The sequence below is a fragment of the Cryptomeria japonica genome, chromosome 6 (assembly GCF_030272615.1).
Source record: "Cryptomeria japonica chromosome 6, Sugi_1.0, whole genome shotgun sequence".
NCBI classification, from domain to species: Eukaryota; Viridiplantae; Streptophyta; class Pinopsida; order Cupressales; family Cupressaceae; genus Cryptomeria; species Cryptomeria japonica.
Window position 1 is genome coordinate 356,107,804 of NC_081410.1, and position 26,563 is coordinate 356,134,366.

The window sequence follows — 26,563 nt, forward strand, 5'->3', positions numbered from 1 at the left end:
CACATGTCATTCATTTCTTAATTCCTACACTCCGTACCCTCTCATTATTTTCTTATTTCTTCTACCTACCCTTTAATCCTAGCCGACCATCTATCTTTTACACCTCTAAATCTTATCCCTTCATTTCTTGCAGTGTCTTCTATATAATAGGATGCTTCTTTCATTATCAACTCTCCCAAGCATTCTAATCAATCTTATGCAATCAAGCCTTTTTACGATCAAGCTATCAACCACATTTTTGTTCTTTGTTGAGCTCTTGTGCACACATAAAATCTGAGAGCAAATATATCAAGCAAGATCAATGGAGATAGGAAGAATGGAGATTCAAACCCTAGTGGACATGTGATGGTATAATCTTTTTGATTTTGTTGATTTGCATTGTCTTAGGTAATCTTCATATGTTATGGTGGATCTTTGTTGTTGTTACTAGGGTTTTGTGATTGAATTTGTAGACGTATAAATCTGACCACTTTCCTAAATGAATATTTAATATTCATTTTAACCCGATTCCTCTATTTAATTAAATTCTTCACATTCATCTATTTAACTAAATGAATTACTCAATTTATTTAATTAAGTTCACCTAAACCTTTTCTAGCCTTTAATTAAATAAATCACTTTATTTAATTAATTCCCCTTTCCCCCTTTTTAATTAAATTGATCCTTGGAAATAAATAAATCTAATTTATTTATTTAAAATCTATCACTTGTATTTATGCAAGTTGCATCTATTTAGTTGAAATAAAGTAATTTTATTTTAATTAAAATTCTCTCCATCCACTTGCATTTTCCTACATCTCCCACTTGCCTCCTAAACCCCTTCTAGATTCTTCTAATCACTTCCAATTTAGCCTAATCCATCTCCTAAATATTGTCACAATCCTAAATAAATAGAAGTCACTTCTCAAAGCCTCCAAAGTCTTTGAAAACCATTAAAGGCTTTATGTCTTCAACAAGATAACCCTCAAAGTCTTCCTAACCATTAATGGTTAACTCAACCTTCTTGCATGATTAGAGACTTTCTCTCTAACTCAACCCTCATCTAACCCAAGGGTCTCATCAAGCATTCATGGCTTTAACCTTGGTTATCCCTTTAACCCTTGCACAAGAGTTTACCCCTTGGGTAAAAGCTTTATCCAATGGATAACCCTAGTCTAACCTTAACCCTTACCTCCTAAGGTAATCTCCATGTCTTCTCAAGCATTTAATTCTTCATTCATCTCCTCTCAGGTAACCTCTTGTTGACAATTGTCACCATTTAATTGGTGAGAATTGTGAACATGGATTGATTAACTTTCAATCCTAGCCCTTGTTAATATTATCCAGTCTTGACCATCCATTGCCCTATTTTTCCTATAAATGGAGCTCTCATTCTCTCATTTTGATATAAAAATCTTTGTGTAATAAACTTATAGTCATTTTGCTAGTGATATCCAAGTTTTATGCATCTAACTTATAGTCATTTTACTAAGCATCTAGCCTCTCTTTGTTAAATCACACTAAGCATTTAGAAGCATTTTCAATATCATAGCATATCCATGTTAGACTAGTATATTTTGTTAAGATAGGATTACTAATCTTTATCATAGCATCATATTCATACTAGTTTAAATCATCATAGATTCAATATCATACATGTTGTAGGAATGCATTCATGCTTATAAAAAAATCTTACTCGTTCTTGGAGTTGTCATTCCTAAGCCACTTTGCTCAGTGATCTGAGAGTGAGAATGAGACCCTAGGAATCTTGTGAGATAGAGAACAATGGGACACCCCTTGGGAAGTTGAGCTATTCAATATAGTTCATATAACTTGCACCAAGAGTCTCATTGGTGTGTAGGCCCTTTGAAACTGACTTTCACGTTTAAGTCACCCTCATTTCCCACACATAAAATTCATTTAGTCTTTCAACATTGTTGTTTCCATTATCCACTTTTCACCATATACATTTTGGCACACCCAGTGGGACCCTTGTCCCTTTTGCATTTAACATCTTTTGTTGCAGATTTTGTATTTTTGAAGTTACAAATTTGACATTTCCGACAACATTTTGACTTTTCATGTTTGCACATTCTGGAATCGCGTTTTTTATTTTTTGTTGCGTCTGTAAACCTCTGAATCGCGCCTGTGTTTTCGGTTGTATTTTCATTTATCCAGATTGCAGGCTTTCATTATAGGCACATTTGTGGGGAATATAATTGCATCTGTGAAATCTAATCATGTCTGTGATCATTTTAACCACGTCTATGTAGGACAGAAATGCGTTTGTGTCATCGTAGCAAACTGCATTCACAAGATTCTCATAAATGTGTTTGTACAGTATCTGGTCAAGTCTATGTTGGGGAACCGCGTTTGTGAAGTATACAGGCACGTCTTTGTTCAATATTGGGAAAATTTACATTCCAGCAAACAAGAACAATCAGTTTCAGCATTCTTGAGCTTTCTATATTATTTCTCTGAGTTTTCATCTAGAATTCAGCCTATTTTTGGGTCTCACAAAGTTCATCATTGCCTTACACCTTGCATTACATTCACATTTGTCTAAAATTGAGTCAAAAGGTCACTTGCTTGTCCTCATCTTGCTTTGTCAACTCAATACATACAACAACATTTTGCTAAGTGGTCCCTCATCAAGGTCTATCACCTTTGGGTCTCATTTGGTCTTACTTAGAGTCAAGGTCAACCTACCTCATCAAGAGATCTATCATCTCTTTGGAAGTCACACCTACTCTTTACACACATACTTGGTCTTACACTTTGGATATTGCAAGTACACCTCAGGTTCATTTACATTTCACCCAACTCTTGGTCTTCCATACTCTTTCCATTTTCATCTAGTCTCACACATCTTGGTCAAGACCTAGTTCATGGTTGAAACCTATTCCCAAAAATCTAGGAGGGAAGATAAAGAGGCTCAAGAGTCTGCAAACATGAGTGGCTATGAGTACGATAGCGATATCTTTTTCAATTCTGATCATACCACATTACCTGACATGAACATCTATAGAAACATTCAGAATGTTGAGAACCTAGATGATACAAACAACAATGATGCACAAAATGACAATGTTGACAACATTTTAGTACATTCAGTAGAGGTGGAGGAAACTATCATGGATCCCCATTTTAATAGATTGGTTGAGGAGATCATGAGAAGAGATAGACAATATTTCCTACAAGTGATGGTACAAAGTGGAGCTAAGATACCTCATGATTTTGACATGTCCCAAGTAGTGGAAAATCGACCTACTCAAGGAAGTCAACGCAACATGGATCAAAGGAGACCTAATAGTGGAGGTACTAGAGGACCATGTTTTGTGCCTAAGTCACCATCATCCTTGTTTCAAAAACTTGAGGTCCAAAATACATATGGTCAAGCTTATGATACTCACAAAATAATATCTCATGAACAACTCTGTCTACGCAGACCTTTATGGAAATCTTATGCCAATAAATACGCTCAATCGCATACCAATGCTAACGACCAACCTCAAAATCAATTGGATATTCAGAGACATACTCAAAATTTGGACACAAGAAAACCCCATGTCAAATTTGGGGTCAATACACAAGAGAAAACTCATGATATTCCTTATGACCCTATATCAAGTGGTCCCTACATGCATTATCATTATAGACCTCCTTCATATGAACATGTTTATGATCAATACCATCCATACATGCAGTATCCTCCTCCTCCACCCAGTGCCTCAGGCATGGGATATGGTCCAAGAAGTCAGTCTCCACCTAGAAACAATTTGGAACAACAGATAAAGGACTTACAAAAGAAGATGGGGGACATCAATACACCAAAACCAGCTTACACAATAAGAGATATATGTCACTATCCATTTGATAAAAGCATTCCAATGCCTCCATTTCCTACACACTTCGTAACACCAAAGTTTGATAAGTACAGAGGAAAAGGGGACCCTAAGGCACATATAAGACAGTTTTTCACAGCTTGCATTGAGGTAGCAGCAAAAGAAACATACTTGATGAGATTATTCCCACAAAGCTTAGGTGAACAAGCTATGGAATGGTTCTCCCAACTTCCACCTGGAATTAAGTCATGGGGCGATCTAGCAGAAGCTTTCATACAACATTTCTCATATAACATAGAGACAGATATATCATTTACCACTTTGTGCAACACCAAACAAAAAGATGGGGAGTCATTTTCATCATTCATACAAAGATGGAGGAATTTAGCCAGCAGATGCTCTTGTGAAATTCCACAAAAACAAATGGTAGAGATTTTTACATAGAATGTCAATAGAGAAATTGGTTATGACTTGAGGAAAGCTTGTTTGTCCACTTTCAAGGATGTCGTTAAGAAAGGCTTAGCAATAGAGAAGCTCTTAATTGAGCAAGGAATCATCAAGATATTCAAAGAAAATAAAGAGGATTTTAAAGGAAAGGACAAGCCATGATTTTGGAACAAGAACAAGAACACAATAAATGATGGCATTGTTGATGCTAACACAATGAGACCAAAAATCATTCTTTCAGGATCAACTTCTTCTATAAGCAACCAAGTAAATACTCAAGTAGCTTCAAAACCATGAAGGAAATACACCCCATTGGGAGAACCACTTGAGTCGGCTTTTAGGAAGCTAGTCGCAAACAAGATAATAACAATTCCAGATAATCCTCCATATGAGCCAAAATTCAAACCAAATTGGTGGAATGACGATGAGTATTGCGAATATCACAATAGCAAGGGACATAAAACAGGAAATTACCATCACTAAAAGAACATTATACATGATCTTATTGATAGAGGTGATATTGAGATCGAAGGACATACATCTAATCAAGAACCTGAGATGTTTAAGGAACCATTCCCTAAACATGACAAGGGAAAAGCCAAAGCTACAAACGATAAAGCTAACTATACCAAAGTGTCCTATGATTATGATTCAACCATTAATCACATTTCAATGGACAACTATGTTTCTACTATTATCATAAAGGACAAAACGCCTGAAAGTTCTACCCAAAGAACCAAAGTTGTCCTAAAAGGCATTGGAACTTCTTCTGAATCTACCTTTGAATATAATGTCACAACTCATTGAGGTAAGGTCACCCTGCAAGGTGCTCTAGCTAAAACCACCACTTCCTTATTAGCCAAACCTGAGTATTACCTAGTAGAACAGTTAGGGAAGACACCCGCGCTTATCTCAATCCTAGAACTATTGTGTATCTCTCCTTCACATAAAGCCATACTCGATAAAGTCCTAAGAGAAACCTTTGTAGCAACTGATCTGAACATGGACCAGTTTCAAGTCATGGTGGGATACCTTTCCATTCCACATTCTCTTATATTTACTAAAGCTAATGATGCCTCCATAAGCCAACCACATAATGCACCTTTACACATTGAAGCCTTCCTACACAAAAACTGAATAAAATGAGTCCTAATAGATGGAGGAGCTGGTCTCAATATATGTACTTTGAACATAGTAATACAATTGGGATATTCAGATAAAGTTGTAAATGCTACAAAAAAAATTACCATCAAGGCATATGATGATGAAGAGTGTTCATCCAAGGGCACAATCACCTTACCTCTCAAAGTAGGGCTAGTTACAAAGGATGTGGTTTGTCAAGTCCTAGACCTCGATCTCACATACAACATATTGCTAGGACGTCTGTGGATTAATGAGATGAGGGCAATCCCATCTACATATCATCATTGCATTAAGTTTCCTCATAATGGAGTCGAAGTGACAGTTAATGGTGATCCTAATCCATTTATATACTGCAATAATTTGAGGCCAAAAGATGAGACAATAATTCCAATTAGTAGAGAGGCAATCCCATCATTTGCATATATTGATCCTGAGTCACTAAAACCTTCAACATCAAAGCAAGGTGAGATTAAAGAGAAATATTAGGACAAAGGCATGGATGAATACACTCTAAATCAAACCATGTGCTTGAGGCAAGTCGTGAATTCACCAAAAGAATATGGATGACCACATCCTTCTAAATAGGTATCTATCATTACCCTCAAATGGGATCCTACTATATTCCCAAAGTGATGTGAAATGAAAGAAGAAGACTTATACAAATTACTTTACAGAGACCCTAAAGACGATACACAAGATCACTTCAAGATACCATGTGAAAAATATGGCAAAGGATTCAAAATCCTACAAAATTTTGGGTACGATGGTAAAAGACCTCTTAGCTTAAGAAAAGAAGGTATCACTCAACCTTTGCAACTAGAATTGACATTTAAAAATTAGCGCTCGAAAGGGCTTGGTTTCATACCTTTCAGGGTAAACACTCAAAAATTAGAAGAAGCATTGCAAATCAAAAAATTCCAATGATCAACAAGAGAGCTGCTATTCCACCGACTCCAATGGATGGGAATGGGGTTCAGAAAAATCATCCACTGGCTGTGAGCTCACCAAGACATTCAGAGAACCAAGCGAACCCATAGAAGAAGAGGAATTTTATAGAAAATCCAGAGTTGGTCAAGAAACAACCCCTGAGGATCCCACACAGTCTTTATTTTTAGGTTCTAGGTCGAAATCACGAAGAGTGAGGACACCCATTGTTGAATGTGCTTTTAGTGATGACAATTTGGACTCGTTCATAATCGAAATAGATGACGAGAGTTCTAGCAATGACCTTGACAACTACCTTGATATACCTGAATATAAATGTATCTTCACCCTTACTCCCACTGACTTTGAAAACATTGATGGCCTTCCCCTTGTTCACCACCAAATTATTGATTGGGACCATGAAGGACCTTTACAATTTGACACATTCCAAAATGATGAGGCCTTCATTGACTATTTAGGCATACAAGATGATCTTCCACTTGGGGACCATAAGGTGGGATACACCATAGAACTCAATAGTGTGGCATATTTCAGTGAGGTTGTTGGGCCTTCTAGTCAGAAAAATGTAAAAATAAAAACAAGTCATGGGTTTTATGGTGAAAACCACATTGTGGCACTGTCTGACTCTAAAAAGGTAAAAAGAAAGGACGTATCTAAGGGTGAAAACCTCTCTAAGGCACTTGAAGATGGAAGGCTCAACATTCTCCCAGTATCATACAAAGAAAAATCATCCATGTTGGTAGAGGAGACTATCAAAAGGAACATTGGTACAGAAGAGATTCCACATAATATTTTTTTGGCACAATCTCTGACAGAAGGAGAAAGACCAAAGTTCATAAGTTTCTTCAAAGAGCGACAAATCAATTTTGAATGGTCATATGTCGATATGCCTAGACTGGATCTTGATCTAGTAATGCATCATTTGACAGTTAAACCAAGAGCAAAGCCAGTGAAACAGAAATTAAGAAAAATGCATCCACAAGTGGCATTATTAGAAAAGGTGGAACTTGAAAAATTGCTAGATGTCGGATTCATAAGACCAATTGGTTATCTTGAATGGATCTCCAACTTAATACCAGTCAGTAAGTCAGATCGTAGGATCAGAATATGTACAAATTTCAGAGACATCAACAAAGCTTGTCTTAAAGATGACTTTCCATTCCCAAACGTAGATCTGATAGTGGATCTCACAGCAGGTCATGCGATGTTATCTTTGATGGACGGGTTTTCTGGCTATAACCAGATAAAAATTGCACTTGAGGACCAGCACAAAACAACATTTACTTGTCCCTGGGGAACTTTGTGCTGGAATGGCATGTCCTTCGGAGTAAAGAATGCAGGCGCTACGTACCAAAGAGCTATGACTACTATTTTTCATGATCTTATGCATGTAACTATAGAAGATTATGTTGATGACCTCTTGGGAAAATCATTAGACACAGATACACATTTGGAAATCCTTTCAGTCATTTTTGATTGGTTAGAAAAATACAAAGTAAGACGAAATCCCAAGAAGTGTGTCTTTGGAGTAGCCTCTGGGAAGCTCCTTGGATACATTGTTTCAAAAAGAGGAATTGAAGCCAATCCAACAAGAGTCAGAGCTATATTAGAAATGCCACCACCAAGGAATATCAGTCAACTTCGATCTTTACAAGGAAGACTCCAGTCCATACGAAGATTCATTGCACAACTTGGAGATAAATGTCATCCTTTTCAGCACTTGCTACACAAAAACATCAAATTCAAATGGGATGATAACTGTTGTAGACACCTAAAAATGGTCAACGCTTGCGGAATCGTACTTTAACATTTGTGCGTTGCCTCATTTTAGGTTTTTGCGTCGCATTAACATTTCTCCTATGATTCACACTTGGTTTTTATCATTTGCGAGCATCGAGTCATTCTTCTACATTCTTCATTCGTCTCGCTCTCAAATTTGGTCTTGTCGACAACACTATCCAGTCATGATTTTAATCGATCTTATTCTATCGCATCAATGTGCGTGCTCATTTGTCATCATTTTGGACATCATCAATCCTAATTAGGGTTTTGTCCTCCTGTCAATCTTGCGATCAATTTGTCATCGATCGTTGTTCTCTTATCAATCCTGTCCTCTGGCGATTGATTTATCATCAATCCTTATCATTTTTCAATCTTGTCGTTTAACGATCGATTTGTCATCGGTCGTTGTCATGTTCAATCTTGTCATTTTGCGATCGATTTGTCATTGATCGTGGTCATTTTCAATCCTGTTGTTTTGCAATCTATTTTGTCGTTGATTCTTGTCCTCTTGTTCGATCTTATCATTTTGCGATCGATTTGTCATCGATCGTTGTTTGTCTCAATTATGTCAATTTGGATCAATTTGTCATTATTCCTTGTCAATTGGCGCATTTTATCAATTAAATCATTTATCACATTGGTCCTTTGTCAATTTAAAATCATGATCGATATCAATTATCTTCAATCAAGACCTAATTGTCATTCTTGCATTGCTAATTCATCTTCTAAGGTTTCATGATTTAATCATTTAACCTGGTTTGTTATTTCCTCCTTTAGGATTAATAAATTATTTATTTATCCTAAGTTTTCTTCTCATTGCAATTAAATGTTTATTTAATTGGCTAATTATTCTTCTTTGTGAATTAATTAATAAATGAAAGATTATTAATTAATTTACCTAATTTCTAATTTCCATCAATTTCTTAATTTTCTAATTTCTTAATTCCTTATTTCTAATTTTCTCATTTTCTAAATTCTTAAATTCGTTTCCTCCTATTTCTCTCCTAAATTCATGGGAATGACATAGAAATTTGTCATAATTTGTCATAATTGACGATCAATCGATTTTTGACATAGAAGTTTGTCATAATTTGTCATAAATTATCAATCAACAAATTTTGCATAGAAAGTGCATAATTTGTCATAATTTGTCATAATTGACAATCAATCAATTTTTGACATAGAAGTTTGTCATAATTTGTCATAAATTATCAATCAACAAATTTTGCATAGAAAGTGCATAATTTGTCATAATTTGTCATAATTGACATAATTGATTTGCAATTTCCATTTGAATTGAATCATGCTAATTTGATCCATCTCTCCAATTTGTCTATAAATTGGATGAATTTCTTCAATCAAACCCCTTGATTCTGAATTGGTAATCAGACTATCGAATTTATGCTTCTAGTACTCTTGATCAAAAATCTTGTCTACTTGCTTTCAATTGTGTGTATGCACTTGTAGGTGAGATCCACAACCAAACCATTTGAAGAGGAAAGAAGAACAATGGAGCCGCATGAAGGAGCATTCAAATCTGCTATTGGTTTGCATATGTCTTTAATTTTGAATGTTTTTATTTCATGTCTCTATTGAGTGTTGTTTAGGATAGATCATTGCAGTTTAGCTTTTGTGATTGAGCTAATAATTGATTAATGTTTATCTTGTTTGTGATGATTTCCTATTTCCTATGCTACATTAATTGGTGAACCCGACATGAACACTAACCTTCTAACCTCTTTATGGTGTTTTTGAGTGCTTTCAAGTTGATTTGCAGGCCAAAAAACCAAAAAAACAGGGTCGTGCAGGATTTTCTGGAGACTTCTGCACCTGTGTCGAGCAACCTGCGCCTGTGTTGAGCATTCTGCGCCTGTGTTGAAGACATTATGTGCTTGTGTCCTACATTCTGCGCCTGTGTCCTTAGTTCTGCGCCTGTGTAAAGTCCAGAACAGGGGTAAAAATGCAGTGTTTTACTTTAAATTGGTTTAGTTTTTGCATTCTGTTTTCTGTGCTTTGGATTTTGGTACTAATTATCTATGCAGAATCTTGGCATACGCATGGCAAAGACAATAAATCAAATTACTAACATGTGTTTTGCAGGTTCGCTAGTCAAAGACCAAACAAATCAAACTCCTAACTTAGTGATTTTGCAGGTTGCCTTATATTCCAACCAAACTTTGTGTTTGTGATTTTTAATTAGGCACCTAATATGTTTGCTAAGTAGGATGGAATGAACATGTGTTCACTTTTCTTGTCGAGTTTGACATTGGAGTAGGAGAGTATGCTCTCATCCTTCTTAGGGTGATCAGAAATCCAGATCTTCGATACCATGCTCATGTCTTTGATTGTTTGTCACCTTTAGAGGGCCTGCCTTCCCGACCATTTTCTTTTGCAAGCAAGTGATAATCGTGAGAAGGGAATGACCCAAAGTGAGTACGGCTAGAATTCCTTGGCATTCTAACTCACTATAAACAAATACTTAATGAGCGAAAGCTTTGAAGGAAGGGTTACGTGGGAATTGCAGTTACTTGGGAAGTGATGACCCTTGAACTCTTTCTCATATCAACATCTAAGTAGGGCCTCTTGGTCTAAATCGTGCTTGCGTGACTACATTTGTTTGGTATCTTGATGGGCTTAATGTCTCAATCATGCTTGCATGACATCAAGGAGTAACACTTAACAGAAATCCTTACTAAACACCTTGTTTTAGAGGCCAAAAACCCTTCTAGTTGCTTGAGAAGGACAAATTCGGATACTTGGAAGAGATACTAAGTTCGCCATGGGGAGATTTCCATGGGGACTAATGCTTGGCTGCCCTGAGAAGTGAGTGTCGTGGAGGGGAGCCCGTGGGGTCAAGCATCTATGTATTCTCCTTGAATCCCATAATGAGTCTACCTCTCAAGTACCTAATGTCTTTGCCTACCATAAGAAATGTGGGAATGAGCATGATTGTCTTGAGTCTAAGTTGCAATATCTTGTATTCTTTGCTTGTCAAAAGTTGAATTGCATCCCATTTCAAAAGCAAAAGCAAATTGATTCAAAGCATAAGATTAAACACAAGAGACATTCATCCAACAAAGGTCCAACAAACTTCAAAACTCACCTTCAAACATGGTTAGCAAACATTGTTCAAAATCTTATCTCAACAAGCATGTCACTTACATTTAGGTTCATCCTAGGTTGCATTTTGCAAAGTTCATTGTCAAGTACCAAGGTTAGGTTTCATCTAGGTCATACTCCTTTGCATATCAATAAGAGTCATCCATTTGCATATGTCCTCTTCCATTAAAGTCATATCATTGTCATACATTTACATTGCTTACCCTAGGTCTCTTCATTAAGCTTAGGTCATTATCATATCATATTAAGGTCACTTGCATAGTAAATGTCCTTTTGCATATAGTGCCAAAATTAGGTTTTGTAATACTTGAGTAATCCAAATCTTTGATGCAACCCTAAGTCATTGTTAAGAAGTCTAGACCTTATCAAATCTTTTGTCCTTTTGTCATCAATATCATTTGGTCAAACCTAGCTTAGTATCCAAGCATATAGGGGAGACTTTGTCATTTGTCCTTTTGTCACCTAAGTCCTTTTGTCCTTTGAGGTCTAGATATCATTCCAATTTCCTAAGGGTCCCTCTCTTAGATTTGCATTTCAAAAGTTTGTCAAAATCTTCAAAAACAACCAAAAACATAGTTTGCATTTAGTTGCATAGCATACATTATATTTGAAAATTCCAAAAACATTGCATTTGCACAAGTGACATGCCTGTTGAGACAAGATCAAAATCTAAAAAGATGGGCGAACCAATGTATCAACCCATGGACAACATAGCAAATTCGCAGTTTCAAACTAGTCAAACAACACAAATTGAAGGTTCATCAAACACATCTCTACCACCATATGGAACGGTTCAACTTGGACCACCTCCATTATATGAACCAGTGTTTGTACCTATGAAACCAGGACATGGGAGTGTTCCACCAACTCCCAGAGGAAGTGCGCCTTTTAATTTGAATCAACCACACCTGCAACATGACATTCAAAATCAAACACTATATGAAGAACAAACCCTCTCACAAGGATTTGGTTCAGATCAAGGCTTTCACCAAGAAACGAATCCAAATGTCCAACCAGATTCTTCATCTGATTCCGATACTTCTGATGATGTTGACATGTTCCTTCAAGATCCAAAGATAACAAAAAAGATGGATAAGTTCTTGAACAAGGTCTTTAAGATGTTTCCACAAAAGTATCTTAACATGATGAGTAATGTGACATCTTCAAGTGACCAAATCAATGTCGAAGAACAACAAAGTGGGGAGTTGTTAAGTTTTTCCCTGCATCCAAATGAAGAAAATGCACAACAAGCAACTCAACCTACATTGATGAGTAAACATGCTTCAAAGGCATTGGCAGTGGCTATTCCCCAAAAGTCACCATTTGAGACAATAAATAATCCACTATTCAACACAACACCTATAACGCAAGATCAAATGAAGAGCACGCAAGTATTCATAGCTGTCCCTCAACAATAAATGGTTCCTTACATGCATAAAGTGGGATCAAAATCTAAGATGCAGGAAAGCTTCACAACTGGAATGCCTAATGTCACCAATGTCCAAAATAATTCCACGATGCAACAAAGTTCTTATGTCCCGTTAAGTTCAATATCTTTGCCGAATACTATTGTGACAAATCCTCCAATAATGGCGACACAAAGAGCTACAGATAGTGGTTTGCACCAACAACAATTGTTGCAACAATTGAGTAATATACAAAAGGTACAATCGAATGTGCAAACAAGTAATGTGCAACAACAACAATTTCGCATTTGACAACAAATTGCAGCGCCTTCGGCACCATTACAAGTTAATGCAAACTTGCAACCATCACAATGGATTGGACAAACAACACAACAAGTTAATGCAAGTGCTATACCCCATCCTAAGGAGAAGCAACGAAAAGCATCTAAACAAAGTTTTTTACAAATGATGGGATATACACCACGACAACAATTGGCACAAAGTCAACAAATTCTGATCCATCAGCCTCAACACCAACATGTGCCACAATATGTGCCAAGGCAAACAAGCTATCCTACTTTACAACCGCAATTGGCGCCTGTGCAATATCAACAACCTACTCAATTGCAATATCAACCTAGGCTCCAAGAAGCACAAAAACAAGGTCAATATCAAGGCATAGCACAAACGCAACAACGAGCGATGTACCAAGAACTTTATATGCCAGAAACACCAAAAACAGCCATTTTAGAGTATCAACAACCGATCGAAAATGCGATGTATCGACAAAGAATACCAACTGGGATTAATGATGGACCTCTAAATTCTGATACAATTGCGCAACAACTTGAGAAGTTGCAACGAAAAGTTGACGCATTAGAAACTAAAGGAACAAAGAAGTTGTATACAGATCAAGATTTGTGTCCTAATCCATTTGACAAGAGTGTACACATGCCTCCATCCCCTAAGCATTTTGAGGCACCTAATTTTGAGAAATATAAAGGGAATGGCAATCCAAAAGATCACATTCGAGCATTTTTCGCGGCATGTACTGAGGTAAGCTATGAAGAGACGTATTTAATGCGCTTATTTGCATGAAGTCTCACAGGACAAGCTATGGATTGGTATTCACATCTGCCAGGAAATATAAAGACTTGGTCTGAATTGGCTCAAAAGTTTTTATCTCATTTTGCGTTCAACATCGACAGTGATGTGACCATGTCAGATTTATGCAACACAAAGCAAAAGCAAGGTGAATCATTAGTGATTTTCTTGCAACGATGGCAAAGCTTGTATAGTTGTTCTTCTCTTGATATACCCGAAGAACAACAAGTGAATCTGTTTATCCAGAATTTGGTCCCAGAAATGATGTATGAGCTAAAATTGAAAAGTCCCAGTACTATAGAGAAACTCATTAAGAAGGGAATGAGCATTGAAATGGCTTTGGTAGCTAAAGGAATTATCAAGCTCAATAAAGACAATGACAACACCAATTATTCGGGGGATAGAAATAGATTTTGGTATAAGAACAAGAATGTCACTAATGATGGAGTTGTTGATGCAAGAGCGGTGAATGCAAATCAACCCCCATTCATGATCAAGAAATTGAGTGTTCCTAATATGTCAACTATGGAACAAAATCAAGCACCAATGAGCAATGTTACTCAACAACCGCAATATCAACAACATGCTCAACAACAACATACTCAACAACAAGGCCAACAACAAAACCAGCAGCGCAAACCCTTCCGATCGCGGGATGGGCCTCCTTGACAATTTACGCCATTGGGAGAGCCTAATGAATCGGTAATGAGACAATTGATACAAGAAAAATTTATTAAGCTACTAGATATCAAGGCAGAACCAGCGGTAAAACCGCATTGGTGGAATGATAATGCATACTGTGAATATCATCGGTCCAAAGGACACAAAACTGCATCCTTTTTTCAATTGAAACACATGATTCAAGATTTATTAGAGCAAGGAGTAATTGAGGTAGATCCACCCCATCCGACCTCTAACACTGATCATACTATTTTCAAAACTCCTTTGCTTGATCATGACAAGGGTAAAGCGTCTTCTTCCAACTCTGCCCAAACGGCCAATTATGCAAGTTCTGGTTATAATAATGTCATTAATTGTTTTTGCGCATCAACTAAGTATGTTTCTACCTTGAGAATAAAGGGACAAGATCCTTCTTGTGCAATCACCACTCGTCGATCCAAGATAGTCCTGAAAGGAGCTCCTGCAGCTCCTCCCAAGCCAACTCCTGCAAGTCAGTATAATCTTTTGGATCACCTAGGAAAGACACCTACACAAATATCAACCCTTGAGTTACTGAAAATGTCTCCCATGCATCGTGCAGTCCTGGATAAGGCTTTAATTGAGTCCATTGTTCTGACAGATATTGATGTTGACCAATTTCAAGCCCGGATTGGACATTTAGCCGTTTCCCAAAATGTCGCATTTTCTGACAATGATATCTCACCTGATAAGCTCCCTCACAATGATCCTTTACACCTTGAAGTCTTTGTTCATAACTGCAAAATCCGAAGAGTCTTGATAGATGGCGGAGCAGGTCTTAATATTTGTACCTTGAGAGTGGTCATTGGCCTGGGATATACAGAGAATGACATTGATGCTTCTAAAAGAATAACAATTAAAGCCTATAATGATGCTGAGCGCCCATCCAAAGGGATAATTACATTGCCTATCAGAGTTGGTCCAATGACAGAAAACACTTTCCTGCAAGTCCTAGACCTTGATCTCCCTTATAATATGATCCTTGGCCGTCCATGGATTCATGCAATGAAAGCGGTTCCATCCACCTATCATCAATGTTTAAAATATCCTTATAATGGAACTGAGATAACCATTCCGGGAGATCCTAATCCATTCCAATTTTGTGCTACGCTAAAGGATACCCCTCAGCAGCAAGTCCCAGTCAACAGAGAGGCCAAATCACATAGCTATGTGGATCCTAATCAATTGTTAGATGTTGTCAAAGGAAAATTGAAGATACAAGACCAAGGATGTGGAGAATATTCAATGGATCAGACATTCCTCATCGGAAATTTGCCAATATCTCCAAAATCATATGGCAAGCCACATTTATTGCAAAAGGAACCTAAGGTCATTATTCAATATCAGCCTCCTACTACATTTACAAGATGGGGTGAACTTGACAAAGAAACTGTAGATGATGATGTCATAGATTGGCTTTATAAAGATCCAACTGAGACCCCACCTGTCAGATTGCCAGTGGAACGATATGGCAAAGGATTTACTATGCTGCAAAAGAAAGGATATGATGGTTGCAATGGCTTAGGCCTGAATAACAATGGAAGGCTAGAACCTGTCATACCCAAGAGGCGACCTCCAACTTTAGGGTTAGGTTTTGTACCGTTGCGAATTGGATCCACATCTACAAAAGTGCCCACGTGTAGAAAAGGGCGTGATTCTGACGATGAAATAACACCTGAGGATACCCAACCCGAGACTGATTCCAATGAATGGCAGTGGAGTTCTTTTTCTTCTAGCTCCTATGCCCTCGACAATATTTTCATTGACCCTGATAATTTGCCTATGGAAGACAAACATGAAATAACTCCTCTTCCTAAAACCTGTCCTCATGCTTGGATAGAGACATTTTGGGATCCAAGCTCCGAATCTGATACAAGCAGTTCAGATAGTGACACTATAGATGTTCATATCTTTACCATATCAGCCCTCTCTCTCCTTACAACTGATGATGACATGCCCCTCATCTATCCCCAGCTTATCCAACATGACCAACAAGAACCGCTCACATTGGACTATTTTCAAAATGATGAAGCAATTGCAAAATTCCTTGGACTACGGGAAGGCATACCACAAGGTGATCATAAGGCAGGATTTGCTATTGACCTAGATTCCATGGCATATTTTGGGGAGTCAACTCCCTCTTCCAGTCATCAAAATGAAAAAAGAAAAGAAATAGTAAAAAATCAAAAGAATAGATCTTTGGGTGAAAACCGTAAGGCACTCTCTGATCATAAAAAAGTCAAAATAAAAGATGTACCTGCGGGTGAAAACCTCTCTGAGGCACCCAAAGGTGGAAGAGTGGACATACCCCTATCAAGTCAGGACAAATCAACATTACTTGTGGAAATGACTGAGGAAATCAATTTGGGTACACCTGACAACCCTAAGGTCATTCATTTTGCTGCTTCCTTATCACAACAGGAAAAAATAGATTTTGTCAATTTCTTTCTTGAGAAGAAGATCAGCTTTGCATGGAACTATGCAGATATGCCTGGCCTTGATCTAGAATTGGTTCTTCATCATTTGCCACTAAAACTTGATGCTAAGCCTATCAAGTAGAAACTTAGAAAGATGCATCCTCAAGTGGCTCTTTTGGTCAAAGTGGAACTAAAAAAATTGCTAGATGTGGGCTTCATCAGACCCATTGATTATGCAGACTGGATTTCAAATTTAGTACCAGTTAGCAAAGTAACTGGGGGCATCAGAATCTGCACAGATTTTAGGGATCTCAATAAAGCATGCCCTAAAGATGATTTTCCATTGCCAAACATAGACATCATAGTGGACATGACGGCTAGATATGAGATGCTTTCATTAATGGATGGTTTCTCCGGCTATAACCAAATTCGTATTGCTCCTGAAGATCAGCATAAGATAGAATTCACCTATGCTTGGGGTACCTACTGTTGGAATGTGATGCCCTTCGGTCTTAAAAATGCAGGTGCAACATATCAAAGAGAAATGATGACAATTTTTCATGATTTCATGCACACTTTGATGGAGGACTATGTTGATGACTTGTTATGCAAATCTGTCACCAGAGATAGTCATCTGGCCATCCTGGGCCCGATCTTTGACCGGATGGAGACCTACAAACTCAAGCTCAATCCAAAGAAGTGTGTATTTGGTGTCACAGCTGGAAAGTTACCAGGACACATTGTTTCCCACCGAGGCATTGAGGTCGACCCTGCCAAAGTCAAAGCAATAATGGATATGCCTCCACCTTCAAATCTCTGGCAATTAAGAAGTCTGCAAGGAAAGCTCCAGTCAATCCGCCACTTCATAGCTCAGTTGGCCGACAAATGTCATCCATTCCAACATCTATTGCATAAAGGTGTCGCTTTCAAATGGACTGAGCAATGTCAAGCAGCTTTTCAAGCTCTTAAAGAATATTTGTTGTCGCCACCTATTCTAATGCCTCCGATAGATGGAAAGCCATTTTTATTATATATTTCTGCCACTGAAATGGGATTAGGAGTTCTCTTGGCCCAACAAGATGAGAATGACAAAGAGCAAGCTATTTACTATATCAGTCGGACACTAGTAGGCTATGAGCTAAATTATTCAACTATTGAAAGGGCATGCTTAGCAGTGGTATTTGCAATGCAGAAACTCCGACATTATATGCTGAGCCACCGAACATTGTTGGTTGCAAAAATTGATCCCTTAAAATATTTGCTTAGCCGAGCAGCTTTGACGGGTCGCCTAGCAAAATGGGTCATGATTCTCAGTGAATTTGACATTGAGTATATGGAGCGAAAGGCCATAAAAGGACAAGTCATAGCAGATCAACTTGTAGAGGCTCCTATTTCTGATGATCATCCCATGTTGACCAATTTTCCAGATGAATTAGTCTTTGCTTTCACATCTTCTAATGAATGGAAGTTATACTTTGATGGGTCCCATACCAAGTTCGGGTCCGGAGCAGGCATCTTGTTTGTCACCCCTCAAGGTGATGCTATTCCAAAGTCTTACAGAATAACTTTCCACTGTACCAATAACATTGCAGAGTATGAAGCACTGGTTACAGGACTCCGAGTAGTAGTCCACTGGAACATCAAGCATTTGCAAGTCTATGGAGATTCTCAATTAGTCATCCGACAAGTGAATGATGACTACGAAACAAAAGATGAAAAGCTTATTCCCTATAAGCATATGGTAGATTTCTTCAAGACCAAATTCACGGCTATCCATTTCAATCAAGTTCCCAGAATGCAAAACAAGTTGGCAGATGCGATGGCTACGCTTGCTTCCATGTTGAATATGCCAAACAATATGGACAAATGTGAATTTTTAGTTGAACAATTGCTGGTTCCTTCTTTTGACATTCCGAAAGCAGATGTGATGTGTGTTCTTGTTGGTCCTAACTCCCCATGGTACAATGACATATATCAATATTTAAAATCCCAAACCTTACCACCCAATCTTTCCGCTAACCAACGCCGAGCCTTTATTCGACAGACAGCCAAATATGTCATCATCGCCGACACCCTTTACCGTCGTTCCTTTGACCATACCCTCCTCAGGTGTTTGGATTCTGACGAAGCACAAATGGCTTTACACGAGGTTCACGATGGTATATGTGGGGGCCATTTCAATGGTCTAATCTTAGCCAAAAAGTTGACTCGTGCTGGGTATTATTGGCCCACTTTGGAAAAAAATGTTCATGATTTTGTTAAGAAGTGCTACAAATGCCAGATTCATGGAAACTACATTCATGCACCAGCCCAAGAGCTTCATTTTGTCATATCTCCGTGGCCTTTTTCTCAATGGGGATTGGATCTTATTGGCAAGATTCACCTGACATCTACAAATGGACACAAGTTCATCATTATAGCTACAGAGTATTTTACAAAATGGATCGAGGCTATCCCCATGACCTATATCACGGGTGTCCAAATTTCAAAATTCTTGCTGAATTATATCATATGCCGGTATGGGGTTCCTCTTGCCATAGTCACAGATAATGGTTGTCCCTTCAAGAATAAAGATGTCAAAGAACTTTGTGAAAAATTTCATATCCAACACCGTTTCTCCAGTCCATACTATCCACAGGGGAATGGTCAAGCTGAGGCATCAAATAAAACCATTATCAAGATCCTGAAAAAGGTTGTCAATGATGCTGGTCGAGATTGGCATGTTCAGTTGAATCCAGCACTATGGGCCTATCGCACTTCTATCCGCACACCTACTGGCGCAACACCTTATTCCTTGGTGTATGGTGCGGAAGCTATTTTACCTTTGGAGGTGGAGATGCCTTCCTTGCATGTTTCCTTGCAACATCTGATTGATGACGAGACACACAGAGTCTCTAGGTTGCATCAGCTTGAGATGTTAGATGAGAAACGTTAGACAGCTCTGACACATTTGCAAGCATATCAAAACCGTCTCCGTCGCTCTTATAATAAGAAGGTCAAAGGGCGACACTTCGAAGTGGGAGACCTGGTTTTAAAGGCAAACCCTAAGAATGCCCAATCTACTGACATCATCAAAGGTAAGTTTGAACCTAATTGGGTTGGTCCTTTCATAGTAACTGCAACACATGGCTCGGGGGCATATCAGCTTGCTACCCCAGAAGGTGAACCTCTGTCTGATCCTATAAACAACATGCATCTTTGCAAGTACTGGGCATAATTTTCTATCAGTACTTCTTCAAATATGATCCTGAAAAAATAAAAAAAAAATGAAAAAATTCAAAAAATAAAAAATACAAAAAAAGAAAAAGAGCAAAAGAGCAAGGAAAAATGATTCGCCCTCTAGTGAAAACTTGGCAAACAGGCGCTAGGGGCAAGTACCTTGGTGAAAACCTGGCAAACAGGCACCATGTGTAAAATGAGATCGTTGCTCCATCATCTATCATGACCTCTAAGCTATGCTTTTTCTCGGCCGGTTTCTCACGTCTATCTTTGTCTTGACCCAATGTCCTATTCCAGGTCTGTTATTGGTCAACATCATTGTCTTGCATACCCCGGTTCCTTGTCCATATGTTTTGGTCCCAGTCTATGTATGTCTTTCAGATGCGCATTGGGTGTGTTCCCTTGTCATGATCGATCACTGGAAACTTAAACATTTAAAATGTCCTGAAATAATCATAAAAAAATTGAAAAATGTCTTGAAAAAATCTCTTAAAAATTGAAAAATGTCCTGAAAAAATCTCTTAAAAAATTGAAAAATGTCCTGAAATAATCATCAAAAAATCAAATAATGTCCTGAAAAAATATCTAAAAAAATTGAAAAATGAAAATCCCTAAAAAGTCATATAAAAGTCCTGAAAAAATGAACAAAAAATTTTCAAAACATTAAAATCCAAAAACACGCATTTTGTCAATAAAGGATCTCTTTTTGTGAATAAGACAAATCACTGAGCATCCCTCCAATGACACGCAATCACATGTTGTGCTTTAATGAAATCATGCATGAACAGATGAACTTTATCCATCAAACCAGACATTCAAACTGATCAACATTGTCTTATCAATCGAACGTTACCATCAAAATTATTCGTCCTTGGCACACTATCATGAGTCTTATACAGGGTGTGGTATACTCAAAACCAGACTGTGTCCTGTCTTAGATGGGGTACCACATTCCCTGAAACCAGACAACATGATCGTCCTATCCGCACTTTCAACTTTTGACAATAAAGAATCAAGATTTTTGTTTGATTTGTTGGAATTTGTGCATCTTATCTTTTTATTTGATTTATCTTTGGCTTCGGTCATGTTCCTATGTTGCTCAATGATGTCACTGAGTGATTTAGAGTGACCGGGATGGATCATGGTCCCTTTTCTTTTTGTTGTGATTGTTGTTTGTCTGTGATGTGTCTATCTTTTGCAAAAAGGGGTTGCATTTCAGCTCTGGCCTTCAATGCCGTGATGCTACACATCCATTTTGCTATATAAAAATAAAGGTTCTCACCTACAAAGTGCATTACTGAAAGCAAGTTTTTTCTTCGTCTCTAACTGTCCTCTGTCTCATTTTTCTTCTTACTAACATTTCTTCCGTCAGTTCGGATAGTCAGTTCGGTCTAGTGCTCCGATTTCCCCGCACACATATGCTGCATCCATTTCGTTAGTACATTTGCATTACATTAAGCATCATATCAAGCATTTTATCCATTTCATATTATCAATGCATCAAAAACACATAAAACAAAAAATACATCCATACATATTCCATAATGATACATCAATAGTGCATAAGTCATCCATACATGGAAAATCACATAAGTCATTTGTATCTCATCATATCGATGCATATCATATCATCTGTTACAATAATATCGGAGTACAAAATCGGACTGTCTGTCCTAAGTATGGCCCGCAGGCTGACTACAAAATGTCAAACTACATAATGTCCACTGTCTGTCTAAGGAGCACGTGCCTCTGTCACTGGGTGCTCCCTCTGTCCTCCTCATCCTTGCAAGGTCTTGCGGATGATGTCCCTCCTGGTCCTGGCTGTGGTGGTCTCATAGGTCCACTCACCCCCATGCTGCTCAATGACCTCCGAGAGCTTGCCCTTCTCTCTATCCTCGATCGTGCCCGATATGAAGGTGCTCTCTGCTCTGGTGGAACTACACTCTCGTATAGTGTCCTCCAATGGCGTATCTCCTCTTCGGTCTTTACCAGCATCTGTCCTAGCTCCCGTACATTAGCATCCCGAATCGACCCAATATATTCAGTGACTCTCTGTTCTTCTCGCTGTGCTTGTGCTATAGCTGTATCTCGAGCCGCTGTGAGTCTGGCTATCTCCACTCTGAACTGGTCCTACTATCTCTCTAATGTCACAATATGATCTTGCTCGCTCGCTATGGTAGCCCTGCACATCTCCATCTCCTTTGTCCTAGCTATCTCCGGCTCTATGGGTATATCCTGCAATGCCTCATGCTCGCCTGAATCTGGCTCATCCTCATCATTCCCACCATCCTCATCTCTGTCCTCATCATCCCCATCATCCTCATCCTCGTCTCCATCCTCATCATCCCCCTCATCCTCATCCCCGCCCTCATCCTCCTCATCCTCATCATCTCCCTCCTCCTCTCCTGTGAGTGGGAAGTCCTCCTGTCGCCTTGATATTGGAATATCCGGATCTGTCAATGGCACTGGTCGTCGTCGTGCAAACCATCTCTCATACTTCTCTGTCATCCCAGCATCCACCACATCTGATACCCAATCCCATTGTCTCTGCTGCAGCTATGAGAAGTTAGCATATGCTATGTGTGGCTGAATCATACTCCCCCACTGACTCGTCTCTCTGTGCAATCGGGCAAAGTGTGCAGTCCTCCTAGGTACATCTTGCCTCTCTCCAAACTGTCGTCTGACTCTCTCTAGCAGGTACAACTCAATCACTCTCTGGCAATTCACTGGTCACCCAATCAGGTACCTCTCCTGTCTACAATATGGTAGCTCCTCACTGTCATCTGACCATCCCGGGCAATCATGATATGGCCTCCATATGAACTCTCTCAGTCGGTCTAGCTCATGTCGCTAGTACAATATGTATCCAAAAGGACCCTGTCTCACTGCTCCACCATAGCAGTACACATATGGTCAGTGTGGTACTACCTGTCTATCTGTGATCGGTCGACATATGGCTATGTGCTCAAATGCCCATACCTGTAGCAGTGTAACTCCACAACTCAAAGTCTGAACTCCCTGATATGCTATCTGATGCAGCTGAAAAATAGAGCATAGCCAGTACACATGGTCCCCATGCGTACACCATCCCCTCTGTCGCCATCCGCTCTAGCACTCTTCCCCATCCAATAGGGAATCCATGTCCTCGTCTATCTCCTGCTAGTAGACATGCTATCACCACGGCTATCACTACATATCGTTGATCATACTCCGATGCCATAGTCTCCCAGCCAATCTCTCTCTCCACGATATCCAGATCATTTGCGTCGCAATCGAATAATTTGCACAATGCGTCTCTCCCTGTCACTGGGTCATACTCTATCATCTCTCCATGAATCGAAATGCGGAGGATACGCCATACATCTTCCAGTGTCACCGTCACCTCTCCAGTCGCCAGATAGAATGAGGAGGTCTCTGAATGCCATCGCTCTACCAATGCGGTAAGCAGTCCTGTGTTTGCCCTAATCTCAAGCATGAATGTGACATAGTATATCCCATGTCCTGCTAATGTATCTCTGTCCGTGCTCCTGAGTCTATGTCCTAGCATGAAGCAGTCAGGTCGGTTCTCTCGTGTGATCAATGGATATTGTCGACTCTGCATCACAATTGGGGCATATTTTGTCAATTTAGGGTTTGCTCCTATGGGTTGCATTTCCTCATTTTCATGCCTAATCAGGGTGTTTTTCATCTAATCTGACCTATCCTACCCTTGTCCCCTTTTTCCAGATCATTTGCATGTCATTTTGACCAAAATTAGGGTTTGCATTGCACAATTGCACCTGTGTTAGGTAACCTATGCCTGTGTCAGGTAACTTGCACTTGTGTCTCCCTACACAAGCGCAGAAGACCCTACACAAGCGCAGGATTCGCCCTACACAAGCGCAGGGTCCTCTTCTGCATCCCCTGTGGGCCCCACAATGTCCCGTAAGCCCTCAAAATTCATCAAATTGAAAACATGGGTTTTTGAGATCCATACCGCTGCTCCTGCATCGTTCGGTTGTCTGAATGTGCATACACGTTCATCGAGGTGATCCACAATTGGAATGTTCGCCATCTATCTGCAAGTGTCCTTGTCCAGAGCAACAAATCCTTCTCTTTGTCTAGTGCAAATGAGCAAATTGTCACTCTCTTGGTCTCATTTATAGATCTCTGTCAGTGCATAGATGGACATGCACCCTCTCTATCTTTTGTTGGTCACGGTCTTTTGTGTCTTCAATTGCTTATCCTTCATGCATCTGATCTCCGAATTGTCAGTCCGTTCGATCCTGTCATTTTTTATCGATCAATTGGCCTCTTCTCTGCATGTTTCCGGCCAATTCCTCGAGGGGGCATGCATATGTCATTGTTATTATCTGGGGCATTCTCCTTATTGTTCTTTGAAACAACACTTAAAATCGCATTGTCTCAAAGAGGGGCAAAATGTAGACACCTAAAAATGGTCAACGCTTGCGGAATCGTACTTTAACATTTGCGCATTGCCTCATTTTAGGTTTTTGCATCGCATTAACATTTCTCCTATGATTCGCACTTGGTTTTTATCATTTGTGAGCATCGAGTCATTCTTCTACATTCTTCATTCGTCTCGCTCTCAAATTTGGTCTTGTCGACAACACTATCCAGTCATGATTTTAATCAATCTTATCCTATCGCATCAATGTGCGTGCTCATTTGTCATCATTTTGGACATCGTCAATCCTAATTAGGGTTTTGTCCTCCTGTCAATCTTGCGATCAATTTGTCATCGATCATTGTTCTCTTATCAATCCTGTCCTCTGGTGATTGATTTATCATCAATCCTTATCATTTTTCAATCTTGTTGTTTAACGATCAATTTGTCATCGGTCGTTGTCATGTTCGATCTTGTCATTTTGCGATCGATTTGTCATTGATCGTGGTCATTTTCAATCCTATCGTTTTGCAATCTATTTTGTCGTTGATTCTTGTCCTCTTGTTCGATCTTGTCATTTTGCGATTGATTTGTCATCGATCGTTGTTTGTCTCAATTATGTCAATTTGGATCAATTTGTCATTGTTCCTCATCAATTGGCGCATTTTATCAATTAAATCATTTATCACATTGGTCCTTTGTCAATTTAAAATCATGATTGATATCAATTATCTTCAATCAAGACCTAATTGTCATTCTTGCATTGCTAATTCATCTTCTAAGGTTTCTTGATTTAATCATTTAACCTGGTTTGTTATTTCCTCCTTTAGGATTAATAAATTATTTATTTATCCTAAGTTTTCTTCTCATTGCAATTAAATGTTTATTTAATTGGCTAATTATTCTTCTTTGTGAATTAATTAATAAATGAAAGATTATTAATTAATTTACCTAATTTCTAATTTCCATCAATTTCTTAATTTTCTAATTTCTTAATTCCTCATTTCTAATTTTCTAATTTTCTAAATTCTTAAATTCGGTTCCTCCTATTTCTCTCCTAAATTCATGGGAATGACATAGAAATTTGTCATAATTTGTCATAATTGACAATCAATCGATTTTTGACATAGAAGTTTGTCATAATTTGTCATAAATTATCAATCAACAAATTTTGCATAGAAAGTGCATAATTTGTCATAATTTGTCATAATTGACAATCAATCAATTTTTGACATAGAAGTTTGTCATAATTTGTCATAAATTATCAATCAACAAATTTTGCATAGAAAGTGCATAATTTGTCATAATTTGTCATAATTGACATAATTGATTTGCAATTTCCATTTGAATTGAATCATGCTAATTTGATCCATCTCTCCAATTTGTCTATAAATTGGATGAATTTCTTCAATCAAACCCCTTGATTTTGAATTGGTAATCAGACTATCGAATTTACACTTCTAGTACTCTTGATCAAAAATCTTGTCTACTTGCTTTCAATTGTGTGTATGCACTTGTAGGTGAGATCCACAACCAAACCATTTGAAGAGGAAAGAAGAACAATGGAGCCACATGAAGGAGCATTCAAATCTGCTATTGGTTTGCATATGTCTTTAATTTTGAATGTTTTTATTTCATGTCTCTATTGAGTGTTGTTTAGGATAGATCATTGCAGTTTAGCTTTTGTGATTGAGCTAATAATTGATTAATGTTTATCTTGTTTGTGATGATTTCCTATTTCCTATGCTACAACTGTCAATAGGATTTTCAAATACTCAAAGATTATCTTCTGAAGCCACTAGTCTTGATGCCACCAATTCCAAAACAACCCCTATTACTCTACATATCAGCTACACAAACAACACTGGGGGCACTCTTGGCGCAACAAGACAATGAAGGCAAGGAAAAAGTAGTCTATTACATCAATCGTACTTTGGTTGGTTATGATCTTAATTACACACCAATTGAGCGTGCATGTCTTGATGTGGTTTTTGCCTCGCAGAAATTATGACATTACATGCTAGCTCATAAAACTAAGCTAGTTGCGAGGATAGATCCATTGAAGTATCT